Source organism: Triturus cristatus, chromosome 6, assembly GCF_964204655.1.
Source record: "Triturus cristatus chromosome 6, aTriCri1.1, whole genome shotgun sequence".
Lineage (NCBI taxonomy): Eukaryota > Metazoa > Chordata > Amphibia > Caudata > Salamandridae > Triturus > Triturus cristatus.
Genome location: NC_140589.1, coordinates 243,482,653 through 243,497,795, shown reverse-complemented (window position 1 = coordinate 243,497,795; position 15,143 = coordinate 243,482,653). Strand labels below are relative to the sequence as shown.

At 50.3% G+C, this 15,143-nt stretch overlaps 1 protein-coding gene across 2 annotated transcripts in view; it reads left to right on the top strand.

The window, feature by feature from the left end:
• Positions 1-15,143, top strand: part of KLHL29 (kelch like family member 29) — a 1,101,789-nt gene that overhangs the window by 942,801 nt on the left and 143,845 nt on the right. The window lies entirely within an intron of this gene.

Sequence of the window (15,143 nt, the reverse complement as noted above, 5' to 3'; positions counted from 1 at the left end):
TCTAATGCAAAAGGCAGGCGCTCAGCCAGAGCAGCCCTTCATGGCACGGCTACCAACGTTAAAGGTATACACTTTTTTCGTGCGGCTCATTGCATCCTTTAAGTTCAAGTTTAGAAGCAACTTTCCTGTTAACAGTTAAAATTGTTCATTTCTGCCATGCGTGTGTAGTTTAAAAAACAAAACCGCATCACAAATGGATTCAAGAGTTGGACAACTTTCTATGAAGTTAGAGAAAATACTATGCTTTCAGACCTGACCTAAATTTTCTGCACTCACGATCATCGACAACCAAACACTTAACACACCTACATTGGTCACAACACCCATCCTTCCTTTTGGAATCTTTTGCTGGTAGAACCCACTTAGAGGCAGGCTAAGGACTTGGAGAGATGACTCGTAATTTATATTTGTTTCAGGCTTCAGCGAGTGTTGGGAATGGGTGTGGCTAGGTGGGTTGTGATAAGTGAGGCTGCCAGTCGATAAACACAGAGATGATACATACAATTATTATTATTTGTCATTTGTAAAGCGTGCAGCTACCCATCGGGTTTCCTGGCGCTAAAATAATCAAGTGGCCTCAACTTTCATCTGTATGTTTAGACAGTAAGAGATTGGGTTAAAAACCTCCTTCAGATATCTTTGTTGTGTACACTCCAAAACTCCTAAATAATGCATAGCATTATCTGAAATGTTGAAACGAAAATCTAGTTTTTGCTGTACTCAAACTCATACTTTGGAGCCAACCAGATGCATTTTGAAAACTATCCTTACTTATGGTAAACCCCATTGAATCTCATTATGGTTTCTAATCTGTTTTTCTTTCAGGACGAGGAGGGGTAGAAGGCAGGTCTTTGGCAGATCGATGAATTCCTGCCAATTTACACAGCCGGTACCCAGATCCTGGTTAGTCATTGTAGGAAGGTGGATATCTGACTATGGTTACCCCCAAATTTTTGCCTAGTGTCTAGCTGGTTTTTCGACTTAGTTGGCCTGAGATCCTGACATTCAGGATCTCAGCCTGGCTGTTCTCTCTTTAAAATGGACTCCATGTACCCTAGGTACATACCCAATTGGTTAGATCACCCTGTGAGCCCCTGTACCAGTGTACACTAGGTACCCAGGGCATTGGTGTATCTAAGGCCTACCAGGGGCTGAAGCATGTATTATGCCACCCCTGGCCTGGCCTAACAAATTTGACACAACTGGCTGATCACTCAGCTGGGGTAAGTTGGTGTAACCACCTCTTACTTAGGTGTAGTATACCTATACCTAACCTTAAATGGGACACATGTTAACCTATAAGTCACTCCTATGGCAGGCCTTAACAATCCTGAAGGCAGAGTGCTTGGTTCCATGTGAGATGGTGCTCTGGCATGAGCTGAGCCTGTCTGCAGTGGTCGGAACAACTTCCTTCTACTGTTTCCAGATATCGTCATACCATATACTCTTAAGTGCATTATGAACCTCGCGGTTAAATGCTATCTTTGGTTTGGCTTTATCAAAACATGTCGAGTAAGGTGTCATACGAATTGGAATACTAACCCCTCGCCAATTCTGGCGACGGGGTTAGCATTCCACCCTTCTAGAGGGACACGACATGTAGAGTACCTGAAACCCGGGTAAAATCAGACATAGCCTCAGCTCCACAAAATGGATGCTGCCACCACAGACACAAGTCTGCCCTCCTGCTGCTGGGAGTCCTTCCAGCTTGGGAGGTGTGGACAAAGGGTTTCCTGCCAGGGGAGGTGCGTGCACCACCCCAGACAGGATTTTGTGTATTGGTCAGGTAGGGCTTGAAAGAAACCAGACATGCCTGTGGCTCACAAGGAGCCTCGGTGCATATGCCAGTTCAAACCGGTCCTGGGGCACACCAGTCCCGGGCCTGGGGCGAGCTGGACAAAGGATTGGGGGTGTAACCACCCCCCTTCCTGGTCCCACCCATAAGGAGGGACCTAGCAGGTAGTCCGGCCCCTAGAATCCGCTTAAAGGTAGGAGCTGTGTCCTAAGACTTCAGACATCCTGGAATCAACTTAACACTAAGAAGAAGACGGGAACTTCGACGCTCTGCTGCACAGAGGACTGAAGCCAATCTCCCCTGTGGTCAGGGAGTGACCACCTTGCTAACGCAAGCACCATCCAGCGAATCAACGTCTGCTTTGCCGCCGCCTCCCGCTGGAGCCCGAGCCCAGAGACTGACAAGACCTGGACCTCCAGACCTCTCACCGCCCGATCCACAGTCCCTGAAAAGAGGAGACCCGTGGAGGCACCGAGACACGTGGAGCCAGCCATCTTGGAACGACTACGACAAGCTGACAAGTGCAACAACCGAGGCTCCCTCCAAGTTGTGCTTTGGGATCTGAGAAGCCCAACACCCGAGCAGCATTTGCACCAAAGGTGAGCCCTCCAGCATCTCCACGATCTGCGTGGGGCCCTTCTGCATTTTGCCACTCGACGCGCCTAACCGGTTGCTGGCCCGCTGGCTAGTGGCCATCTTGGCGACGAACTTCACGAAATACACCGCTGGTCTGGTTGCTCCAGACTGGCCCTTGCTCCCCTCCAAAGGAGCAGTCCCTCTGACCTTGCTGGTCAGAACCATCAGCTTATTTCCCTTCCTACAACAATTGCTTTTGCCAAGGCTTGTTTGCTTCGATCAAGTCGCCAACACCGCCGACAGCGAGAGCCTGCGTGGGACAGCTCGTGACTCGACTCCTGGACGTCGTCGACCTTCAGGGACCACGTGGCTGCAGAGACAAGCTACCCCTTTCTTCCTGTTTGCACCCGACATCGCCTGGTACCCACCTGGTGCCACGCCGGTCACTGGCTAGTGACTGTGAACACTGTCCCCTCTGCTTACAGGTCTTCAACATCTCCGATCCACTCTTGGATCCACCGCATCTCTTCCAGACCGACCGCCTGCAGCATCTTTATCTACAGGCTCCACGGAACAGATAGAAGAAACCCGACGCACTTCGAGGCCTATGCACCCGCTTCCTGTGGGTGAGGTAAAGCTGGCACTCCGGTGCCCAAGTGTAGAGAATCATCTCTAGTGTCTGTGTTTCCAATCTTAAGTTCCTAGGTCATCCGGAAGATTCCTTTTGCAGTAACTTTGTACTTTTTACGCACCCATTGAAACCTATGGGAGCTCGCGTGTGACTATTTGTTCTGCACACGCAACCCGTGGACCTCCTGGTCACTAACTGAAGTTAGCTCCTTGTAGGCCCAGCGATTCTAGAGGCCCTAGGCCTTTTCCCTTTTCTGTTCGTGGTACTTATACCACTATTTTAGTATATGGTTCGAGTGGCCACCAGGGCCTATCCATATAAAGTGCAACTTCTGTGTATTCTACTGTAATCTTGTTTGACGATTTGTGCTCCTGTGCTCATAAAGAGACTAGGGGTTACTTTGAGAAATAAATACATATATATTTTGAATATATATCTGTGTGGTGTCCTTTCATTGGTATAAAAGGGGGTTGCATTTGGTAAAACAGCTGGCTTAACACGTTTCACGAGTTTAGCCTCAAAGACTGCTTAGCCTACGCTACCACTAGGGCAGCTAGTCCGAAAAGGTTGACTTACAACCACACCATAAGGGTTGCTTGGCATGGTACAAGGTGATCACTTTAACTAGTGAGCATCATATACCAGGCCAACTTCTCACATTGGTGAGCAGCGGTTGGATTTGAGCTTGCTGTGTTTTACCATTGTAATCTCTTGGTTACCAATTGAAAGATCACATAGGTACCTGTAGGTACATATAAAACAAGATTAGATATACATAAGTTCTACTGAACTTAGTTGTTGTAGAGCAAAGGGAGTAGCACACCCTGACTACAACCACTAGATAGGTTTAGCAGGTAAACCCAAGTGTAGGTAGATTGCAACACATCCACCCACACTTAAGAGCAATGGCTGGGGCAGAGGGGTCCACTGTACCTATCTCTGTTGAGAGTGACCCCCAGAGGGCACCATCCATCTTTGCTACCCTTAACCAGAATGAGCTCAGGCATTTGGCAACTCTTAGAGGCCTTAAACAGCCCAAGAACCCTACCTCTGCTGAGCTCAGAGAACTCTTGCAAAATGATGAAAATCAGAGAGAGCTCTAGAAAGCTTCCCAGTTAGCCCCCTTAGGGTCAGGAACAGGAGGCCCCCCTTCTGAAGATGCTACAGAAGTACCCCTTTCCAATAGCCATCCCTTAGATGAGAACCATACTACAGAGGAGGAAAGTGGGGAGGATACAGAAAGTAGTGATGATGAAGGGAGAACTAGCCCAGTGCCAAGTGTTATACTTGGCCCAGCTAAACTAAGGCTATTGGGGACTGACAATGGGATCATCCCATTGGATCTCCCCAGTGGACTTAACCAGGGGCTTGGGAGGCAAAGGAATCGCTCAGGTGACTCTAATGCTTCTCATGCCTCTAGAGGCTCTCAAGGTCACTCCAGGAAAAGGATGACCACCCCTCAGAGGAGGGAACATGAGGCCAGAATGCAGGAAGCCCAGCTGAGGATCAGGAAGCAGGAGCTAGAAGTAGCCCTGATGGAAGAAAAGCTGAGGAAGGCTAGGCAACCTAGAGAGAGTGGGTCTATACCCACTGGTGGCAGCATTGTCCCTAAGGACAAAGATAGGGTCTTTGATAATAGGAACCTGTCTAAGGTTGTGCCCCCCTACAAAAGTGGGGATGATATCCACAAATGGATAACTGCTCTTGAGAGAGCCTGCAAAGTACAGCAGGTTCCTGAAGACCAGTGGGCAGCAATCCTCTGGCTCTCCTTTGAAGGAAGAGGCAGAGACAGACTCCTCACTGTTAGGGAGGAGGATGTCAGAAATTACAGAGCCCTGAAGAGTGTCCTAGTTGATGGGTTAGGCTTAACCACTGAACAGTACAGGTTAATGTTCAGAGACACCCAGAAGACACAGACTCAGGACTGGTCTGAATATGTTGAATGTGCCACTAAGGCTTTGGAGGGTTGGTTGCTGGGAAGTAAGGTATCTGATTATACAGGATTGTACAATTTGATGATGAGAGAACAGATTTTAAGTAACTGTCAAAACCAGCTCCTCCATCAACACCTGGTAGACTCAGATTTGACCTCTCCCCAAGAATTGGGAAAGAGGGCAGATAAATGGGTCAGGACCAGGATCAGGCCTAAGAATCAGGGTGGTGACCAAAAGAAAGATACCACCAAACCTCAAGAGAAGGGTGGGGATAAAGCAAAAGAGAAATCTTCCTCAGGGCCCCAAAACTCCACACAGGGTGGTGGGTCCCAAGCTCCCTCCTCTACCACAGGTAAAAAGCCTTACTGCCATGAGTGTAAAACTCCTGGGCATTGGAAAACTGACAGCAGTTGCCCAAGGGCTACAAACAAAACTGTTCCTCCAATTACTCCTGTCACACCACCTATTACTGTCAGCAGTAATCCCCCAGGTGGTGGGAGTGCCCCCAAAACTTTGGGTGGGTTTACTTGGAGAACACAGGGGGACCCTGGCTTAGCCAATTCCCCTACAGCAACTACTCTTGTCTGTGATGGTGGCATGGGGTTTGCCAACTTCACTGCCTGTCCCAACACTTTGGGTAGGTACAGACAGGAGCCCTACATCAATGGTACCAAAGCTGAGGCCTACAGAGACACTGGAGCTAGCATCACAATGGTGGCCCATTGGCTAGTTCCCTCTGAGCAGCTTTTGCCTGGTTTCTCCTACCAGGTGACTAACATTGATGGCAAACAGAACAGTCATCCCATGGCAGAGGTATGTCTCAGCTGGGGAGGTGTCACTGGCCCTAAAAGGGTGGCAGTGTCCCCAACCTTGCCTGTGGACTGCTTACTAGGGAATGACTTAGAACTCTCAGCCTGGGCTGGAGTTGAACAAGACACCCATTCTAAAATGGTAGGCCTTTCACAAAAGGGTAGTGGGGTTGTGCCATTCACAACCCCTGTCCAAATAGATTTCCTCCCTAGAAAGGTTGGAAGGGCAGTGGTAGCCACAGCCCAGGCACAGACAGACTTCCCTGTAGAGACTGGCAGAGCTGTGACAGTCACAGCTCAAACACAAACTGAGTGCCCCCCTAAAAAGGTTGGCATGGCTGTAATGGTCTCAGCCTATACTCAGACTGACATAGGTGAAGTGAAGCCTGAAACTATGGATCACTCCACACAAACAGAGAGTAGTGGGGAGGAAGAAAAGTCTCCCTCTCCCCAGACATTAGGAAAAAGTCAGCCTCCTCAGGGAGCTGACCTCACCCCTTGTGAAGGAACTGCCCCAGAGGTAGCCAGGCCTGGCCTGGCAGAGCCTCTGATGTCAGTGGCCCCTTCCAAGGTGGGACCCAGTCTGGTGCAGGTAGCCTGCCTCTCTCTACCCTGCCTCAGTCAGCCCAGGGCTGCAGAGGTCAGGGAGGCCAGTGGACCCCCAGAGGGCCCCTGTCCACAAGAACCCCCCCATCAAAAGAATGAGGATTGCCTGGCTAGTAGCCCTAGTCAGGTGATGGGTAAAAACATTCCTGAGGGATCTCCTTTACAGGTAGTTAGGGACCTCCCCCAGAGGTATTCTGTTGGGTACAGGCAAACATGGGACCTTAGGGCCCCAGACCTGACCTGTCCCTCCAGTAAGCCCACAAGAGGGACCCAGCCTCCAGCTTTAGGTAGCCAGAGGCTGACCCTGAGAGCACAGTGCAACTCAGTTAAGGAAAGAAAGGCATCCATGGTGGAGAATGATTGGAGGAAGCTGAGACCTCACTTTGAGGACACTCACTTCAGTACTCCATCTCAACACCAGCCTTTTACTTTGCCAAGACACACCAAAGGTAGAGATTCCCTATGGTGGAGACCCTCTGATACCCTTAGGGTGAGGGATTGCTTAGTGGACCATGAGACAGGGGGTAACCATGCCAGTGCTGGTTCCTCCTTATATGGCCACTTGGGCAATATAGGCTTACCTGGTCAAGGTCAGCCTTATCTCCCTTCGTTTGGGGGGGGGTTGTGTAGGAAGGTGGATATCTGACTATGGTTACCCCCAAATTTTTGCCTAGTGTCTAGCTGGTTTTTCGACTTAGTTGGCCTGAGATCCTGCCATTCAGGATCTCAGCCTGGCTGTTCTCTCTTTAAAATGGACTCCATGTACCCTAGGTACATACCCAATTGGTTAGATCACCCTGTGAGCCCCTGTACCAGTGTACACTAGGTACCCAGGGCATTGGTGTATCTAAGGCCTACCAGGGGCTGAAGCATGTATTATGCCACCCCTGGCCTGGCCTAACAAATTTGACACAACTGGCTGATCACTCAGCTGGGGTAAGTTGGTGTAACCACCTCTTACTTAGGTGTAGTATACCTATACCTAACCTTAAATGGGACACATGTTAACCTATAAGTCACTCCTATGGCAGGCCTTAACAATCCTGAAGGCAGAGTGCTTGGTTCCATGTGAGATGGTGCTCTGGCATGAGCTGAGCCTGTCTGCAGTGGTCGGAACAACTTCCTTCTACTGTTTCCAGATATCGTCATACCATATACTCTTAAGTGCATTATGAACCTCGCGGTTAAATGCTATCTTTGGTTTGGCTTTATCAAAACATGTCGAGTAAGGTGTCATTTTTTTTTTTTTTTTTTTTTTTAAATTATTTTTATTGCAGGAATCAGTAAATCGTTACATGATCGGCCAACATTATATCTCAAACCAGAGCATTGAAACACAACCCTCCATCCCCCTTCGAGTAAGGTGTCATACGAATTGGAATACTAACCCCTCGCCAATTCTGGCGACGGGGTTAGCATTCCACCCTTCTAGAGGGACACGACATGTAGAGTACCTGAAACCCGGGTAAAATCAGACATAGCCTCAGCTCCACAAAATGGATGCTGCCACCACAGACACAAGTCTGCCCTCCTTCTGCTGGGAGTCCTTCCAGCTTGGGAGGTGTGGACAAAGGGTTTCCTGCCAGGGGAGGTGCGTGCACCACCCCAGACAGGATTTTGTGTATTGGTCAGGTAGGGCTTGAAAGAAACCAGACATGCCTGTGGCTCACAAGGAGCCTCGGTGCATATGCCAGTTCAAACCGGTCCTGGGGCACACCAGTCCCGGGCCTGGGGCGAGCTGGACAAAGGATTGGGGGTGTAACCACCCCCCTTCCTGGTCCCACCCATAAGGAGGGACCTAGCAGGTAGTCCGGCCCCTAGAATCCGCTTAAAGGTAGGAGCTGTGTCCTAAGACTTCAGACATCCTGGAATCAACTTAACACTAAGAAGAAGACGGGAACTTCGACGCTCTGCTGCACAGAGGACTGAAGCCAATCTCCCCTGTGGTCAGGGAGTGACCACCTTGCTAACGCAAGCACCATCCAGCGAATCAACGTCTGCTTTGCCGCCGCCTCCCGCCGGAGCCCGAGCCCAGAGACTGACAAGACCTGGACCTCCAGACCTCTCACCGCCCGATCCACAGTCCCTGAAAAGAGGAGACCCGTGGAGGCACCGAGACACGTGGAGCCAGCCATCTTGGAACGACTACGACAAGCTGACAAGTGCAACAACCGAGGCTCCCTCCAAGTTGTGCTTTGGGATCTGAGAAGCCCAACACCCGAGCAGCATTTGCACCAAAGGTGAGCCCTCCAGCATCTCCACGATCTGCGTGGGGCCCTTCTGCATTTTGCCACTCGACGCGCCTAACCGGTTGCTGGCCCGCTGGCTAGTGGCCATCTTGGCGACGAACTTCACGAAATACACCGCTGGTCTGGTTGCTCCAGACTGGCCCTTGCTCCCCTCCAAAGGAGCAGTCCCTCTGACCTTGCTGGTCAGAACCATCAGCTTATTTCCCTTCCTACAACAATTGCTTTTGCCAAGGCTTGTTTGCTTCGATCAAGTCGCCGACACCGCCGACAGCGAGAGCCTGCGTGGGACAGCTCGTGACTCGACTCCTGGACGTCGTCGACCTTCAGGGACCACGTGGCTGCAGAGACAAGCTACACCTTTCTTCCTGTTTGCACCCGACATCGCCTGGTACCCACCTGGTGCCACGCCGGTCACTGGCTAGTGACTGTGAACACTGTCCCCTCTGCTTACAGGTCTTCAACATCTCCGATCCACTCTTGGATCCACCGCATCTCTTCCAGACCGACCGCCTGCAGCATCTTTATCTACAGGCTCCACGGAACAGATAGAAGAAACCCGACGCACTTCGAGGCCTATGCACCCGCTTCCTGTGGGTGAGGTAAAGCTGGCACTCCGGTGCCCAAGTGTAGAGAATCATCTCTAGTGTCTGTGTTTCCAATCTTAAGTTCCTAGGTCATCCGGAAGATTCCTTTTGCAGTAACTTTGTACTTTTTACGCACCCATTGAAACCTATGGGAGCTCGCGTGTGACTATTTGCTCTGCACACGCAACCCGTGGACCTCCTGGTCACTAACTGAAGTTAGCTCCTTGTAGGCCCAGCGATTCTAGAGGCCCTAGGCCTTTTCCCTTTTCTGTTCGTGGTACTTATACCACTATTTTAGTATATGGTTCGAGGGGCCACCAGGGCCTATCCATATAAAGTGCAACTTCTGTGTATTCTACTGTAATCTTGTTTGACGATTTGTGCTCCTGTGCTCATAAAGAGACTAGGGGTTACTTTGAGAAATAAATACATATATATTTTGAATATATATCTGTGTGGTGTCCTTTCATTGGTATAAAAGGGGGTTGCATTTGGTAAAACAGCTGGCTTAACACGTTTCACGAGTTTAGCCTCAAAGACTGCTTAGCCTACGCTACCACTAGGGCAGCTAGTCCGAAAAGGTTGACTTACAACCACTCCATAAGGGTTGCTTGGCATGGTACAAGGTGATCACTTTAACTAGTGAGCATCATATACCAGGCCAACTTCTCACAGTCATCACGTATAGTCAGGAAAGAGGCCAATTCTTACACTATCTTGCTTTTTGTAAAGCATTTCATGCCACACTTTGGCCCTGTGTAGGGGCCTAAAGTGGCCTGTGTTACTTTCCCCCGCTTTAAAGGCTGGAGGGGCATCCAGTGAATGAAATATCAGTAGGTCTCAAAGCCGAGCTATTATCGAACAAGGCTCCATTCTAGAACGCGCGTCGTTGACGATTGTTGGAGTTGGTGGACTGGGCGAACGTAGCTCTTTTATTCTTTCCAACATGACCCCCTTAATGGTCTCAGTTTTCAGACTGCAAAAGGATGGGAGCCCCAATTGGACCTGTCGAGAGCCAGACTCTTGCTCTTCACATCACAGCAGATGTCAGCAGGAAGCGGAGCCATCTTACGAGACTCAAAGCACTCTTCGAGCGTGCAAGACATCTGAAGTTTGCTAAATTAAAATAGTTAATAAATCATTCTCTTGTGCTGCTCTCCATATCAAACTACTTGTTGTAAACATTAGGGCATTCACTACTTTTGCTGCTAATTAATGTACACGACCTGGGCATCCCGTTTAACTGCTGTTTGGGCCCACGGTGACTGAAGAAACAGAATCTCCATCTTTATAATCTAAAACATGCTTCATCCTGCGTAGGAAGGGGGCCTCTAACACAGCTTGCGGCCTTATCCATTCTGCAGTAGTGCTCAGTGCTATACCTGAATCTCTAAAAGATACTTAACTCTTCCCTATACACCATCCAGACGAGGGCAGAGAAAGTGGTTTTTATCATGAGCCGACTGCTCAGGAAGACACCCATAGGGCAAGCCGCTCTGCTCCAAGTATGGAAAACACATATTGTATGATCCCAGCATCTTTAGTTGATTCTGGCAATGCTTAGAGGTCACCTTGACACTAAATGTTGTCTATGGCGACCATTGGTGCCAATAATTTAGCGGCGGACACTTGCAATTATGCGCCTCCGTCTCATAAACGTTTTTACTACTTTTCAGTCTATTTAAGAAATACGTTTGACTAACATATTTTATGTACGGGCTGACAGTCACTTTTCCCCTAGGATGCCAAAATAAAATCCCTAAACACTTAATGATATAAGGGTGCAAGGAAACCAGATTTCACCCAGTGGTATAGTGAACAGGTTAAAACAAAACAAAAAAACAATGAAGTCCAAACCAAAGATTTATTAACTATGATTTTTTTTAAACTAGTTGTTAGACCTGGCACCTTGGCGTGAGTCTCCCTTCCTCTTTTTGTCGCTGTGCCTCATGTGTTTTTATGGTGTTGGCCGCTCAGCGCGCTGTGCCACTGCCAACCAGTGTCGCGGTGCGAGTGCTCCCTATGTAAATTGTATATGTTGGTTGGATTCCATGATTGGATTGTTTGATTTACTGTCAGACCCCAGTAAAGTGCGCCGGGGGCGCCAGGGCATGTAAATGCGAACACCGCTGGTGGGCTTGCAGCACTGGTTGTGCCACCCACAGAAGCGGCCGGTAAAATATGTCTGAGGTCTGCCATCGCAGAACCTGCGTGCAGTCTGGTACTGACATGCTGACCGGCATGTGCCCACACTTGCCAGTCCCTAAAACCTTCCCTTAGCTGCATGTTAGTCACCCCTCTGGTAGGCCCACGGGCAGGGTGCGTTGTAAGCCTAAGGTAGGACAAGCCTGGATGCGTGGCATGTCCTAGTAGTGAATTACCGCCATCTTGTTGTTCACTACTGCAAGGCTACCCTGTTCTCATAGGCCAGTATGGGCGGCCTGGATTATTACACCCTATGATCCTAACCGACCCAGGGAACATGGTAGAAGATCGAGTTTAGTATGCCTGAACTCGGAATAATAAGGTACATCTTTTCGCAAGGTTTATTTTAATATTCCGGGTTTGCAAATGCGCTTTTAGAAAGTTGGCCTTTGCTTGCCTAAACCTTTCAGCCGCCTCTGCCTGATGTGTATCTAATGTCTGGCTGGTATGAGTGACAGGGCTGGGGGAACCCAGATGGGCAGGGCTAGGTAGCCTGGTAATGAATAGGACGATCGACAGGTAGATGGGTGGGAGGAGTGCTCCTAGGCTCTGAATAGGACAGTGCTCTGCTACTTCAATGCCGGCTCCGCCCCCTGTGGAGCGTCTGATGACTCTGCCCTGCACTCTGAAAGAAGAAGCCTGCATCGCGTAAACAAAGTGCTCAGAAACCGGACTGAACTAGGCAAGGGCCCCCCTGGCCTGGGAGAACAAAAGATTTGCTGTATAAATGGAGGAGCCCTGCTCCTGAGAAACTAGATCCGCTTTTGACCAAGAAGAATCTCTGCCTGAGGAGGAGGCACCGGGAAAGCTGTAGGAGGAAGACTGTCCCTATCCTGGGGGATTGGCCTTGCTGCCAAAGGAGAGAAGAGAAACTGTTGCTGAAGACTTTCACTTTACTTTTACTTTCAAGACTTGTGCTTTTCTAAAACGATCTCCAAGGGCTTGGAACTGAGCTTGCCCCCTGAACTGAGCCCCAGGACCATTGGGCTCTACCTGATCTTCACTCGCCTGCTGCTGGACTGTGGTGTCCTTTCCCTCGCCGGAGCTGTGACCCTCGTGCCCCAGTCCCTCCTTGAGCCGTGACCAGGACTGCTTAGCCGCCCCCGCCTTGGGAAGAGCCTCGCTCGATCGGAGCCGCTCCCCCTACGCTGTGCTGGGCTGCCCCGTCACCTCGCTCGTTGGAGGCTCGCTGTGCACCTTCACCCTCCCGCCGGAATCGGCGTTTGTGAGCATCTCCAAGCCTCGGACGGCCCGGACGTATCTGCGTGCCCGGCTGCCCCGCTTTGTTCACCCGCCACCTGCAACACCCCGCTCTTGTCGTGAGCCTGAAGATCAGACACCCTCGTGAAGTGTGGGAGCCCCGGACGCCGCCTCGCTCTTCTGTCGAAGAGCCGCTGAAATCCCGCACCCGCCTTTGCGTCAAGAAACAAGGTACTGTACTTACGAACTCGACCGCGAGCTCGCATCGGATCCAGGGTCCGCAACGTTCTTATTTCCCTGTCATCTGCTGTGTGCTCCCTGGGCGCTGCCTCAGCACGAAGTGCGCTGAGGCCTACAGTTACCTTGTGCCCGCCTAAAGAACTTTCCGTAAAACAAAGAGAACTTGACCGTATTTCCAAGAATTGTGGCCCCATCAGTTCAACGTTACTGGGCCTTGTATTTGAATCTGCTGAATCTACATAAAAGCTTATTTTTATATACTTCCTGATTGGTGTCCGTTTGTGGTGCATGCAAGGGGTTTACTGTATGTGTAATTGCATTTGCTTAACCGTGTACGCCTGAGACTTAGCCTAGACTGCTCGCGCCACGCACCTAGAGGGTGAGCAGGGGTTATTCTGGGGAGTCATCCTTCGCCCTGACAAGAAGTAAAGGGTCCCTGCTTGTTGTGGGTTCACACCTGCGTCAACCAGAGCCCCCTCCTTTCTAACATTGGTGGCAGCGGTGGGATGGGCGGATTTGCATTTGCGGTTTGCGTATAGTGAACCACTGATCACCACGTAGTGAGAGCAGACCAGTAACACAGCCACAAGACTAGAATTTGTTTTTGTTTTGCCAAGAATCTCCGTTGTTAGAATCATGCCTGGTTCACTTCCCGCCGGAAGGGCAGCTTCTATAATCTCTGGATTTGAGGACATAGATTGGGAAGAAAGCGCACTTCGGAATTATAGCAATGAAGAATTGAAAGGTTTTTGCTCCAAGTTCAGAATTGCCCAAACTGGATTGAAAAAGAAGGAACAATTCGTGAAGGCGCTGAGGGCCTGGTATGAGTCAAAGGCACCAGAGAATCAGGTGGAAATGGTTCCACCCGAAAGTGTCCACGAGTTTGGCAGAAGCCTGTCGCCAGAAGAGTTGGCAGACAGGGCCGCAACCCGGCCACACGAGGTGGAGATGGCAAAACTTCATGGGCAGATGGATATGGAAAAACAAAGACTAGCCATGGAAGAAAAGAAACTACAATTAGAGCATGACATGAAGCTGAGGGAGCTGGAGCTGAAAGCAAAAAGTTTGGAGCTTAATCCCTCTGGTGGCAGCACACCGCCAGTACCGGCGGAACCAAGAGTTTATATTCCCAAGGATGTAGTGAAGGAGTTCTTCAAGAATGACGACATCGGGCAGTGGTTCAGAGCCTACGAGGTAGCCATGTCTTCCCACCGGGTCCCTGAGAAAGATTGGGGAGCGGGGTTGTGGGGACGGTTCCTGAGTGAAGGGCGGGACACACTGTTAGATTTACCTGCTGATGTTCATAATTCTTATGCCCATATGAAGGAAGCATTGATGGCTAGGTATGGGTTGACCCCTGAGTTATAAAGACAGAGGTTTAGGGGTTGCACTAAGATTCCCAATAGTACGTATGTGGAGTATGTGACTTTCTTTTGCAGAGCGCTGGATGGTTGGGTAAAGGGTAGTAAGGTAAATGATTATCAAGGGCTTCTTGATTTAATGGCATGGGAGCACTTGTCCAGTAATTGTTTTCCTGAGCTACGCCAGCACCTGATCGATAGTAGGCTGACTAACCCTAGGAAGCTTGCTGAGGAGGCGGACCGCTGGGTCAGTACCAGGGTCCACAAGGGTACCGTGGGAGATTCCGCCAAAGGTGGGCAGGGTCCCCAGCAGAAGAGTGGGGGGGACAGGGGTAAACAGAAGCAGTTCCAAAAAGGGCCCCAAAATAGTCCCCAAGGGAACCAAGGGAAGGGTTCTCAGCCTCCCCCACCCCAGAAACCGACCGGGGCCCCGACAGGTCCTCCTGTTCAAAAGGGGCCCGTAAGATGTTACAGGTGTAACAATTTGGGGCATTTTGCCTCTGATGTAAAGTGTCCATTGTTTGGTAAACCAGCACCCACTGGTGCTCCATCCCGGCAGGTGACTAGTGTAGCCTTGGGGGAGGAGAGGGATGTCCAAGGTGGGTGGGGTCCCGCAGAGATGTCCCTGGTCTCGCTAGGAGACCGTGAAGTGGTCCCTCCAACCCAGCTGCCTGAGAACACTAAGAAGTACAGGCAGTGGGTGACCATAAATGGCCATAGAGTGGAAGCTCTTAGAGATACAGGAGCCAGTGTGACAGCTGTCAGGTGTCACCTGGTGTCTCAGGAGCAGGTGGTCCCCAATGCATTCTATCCCGTTGTTGCCGCTGACAACTCAGAGAGACACTGCAAGGTGGCTCAGGTTCCCTTTGAGTGGGGGGGGGGTCTCTGGTACTCTTCAGGTAGCTGTGAGGCCCGCCATGCCTGTAGACTGTTTGTTAGGGAACGATTTGGAG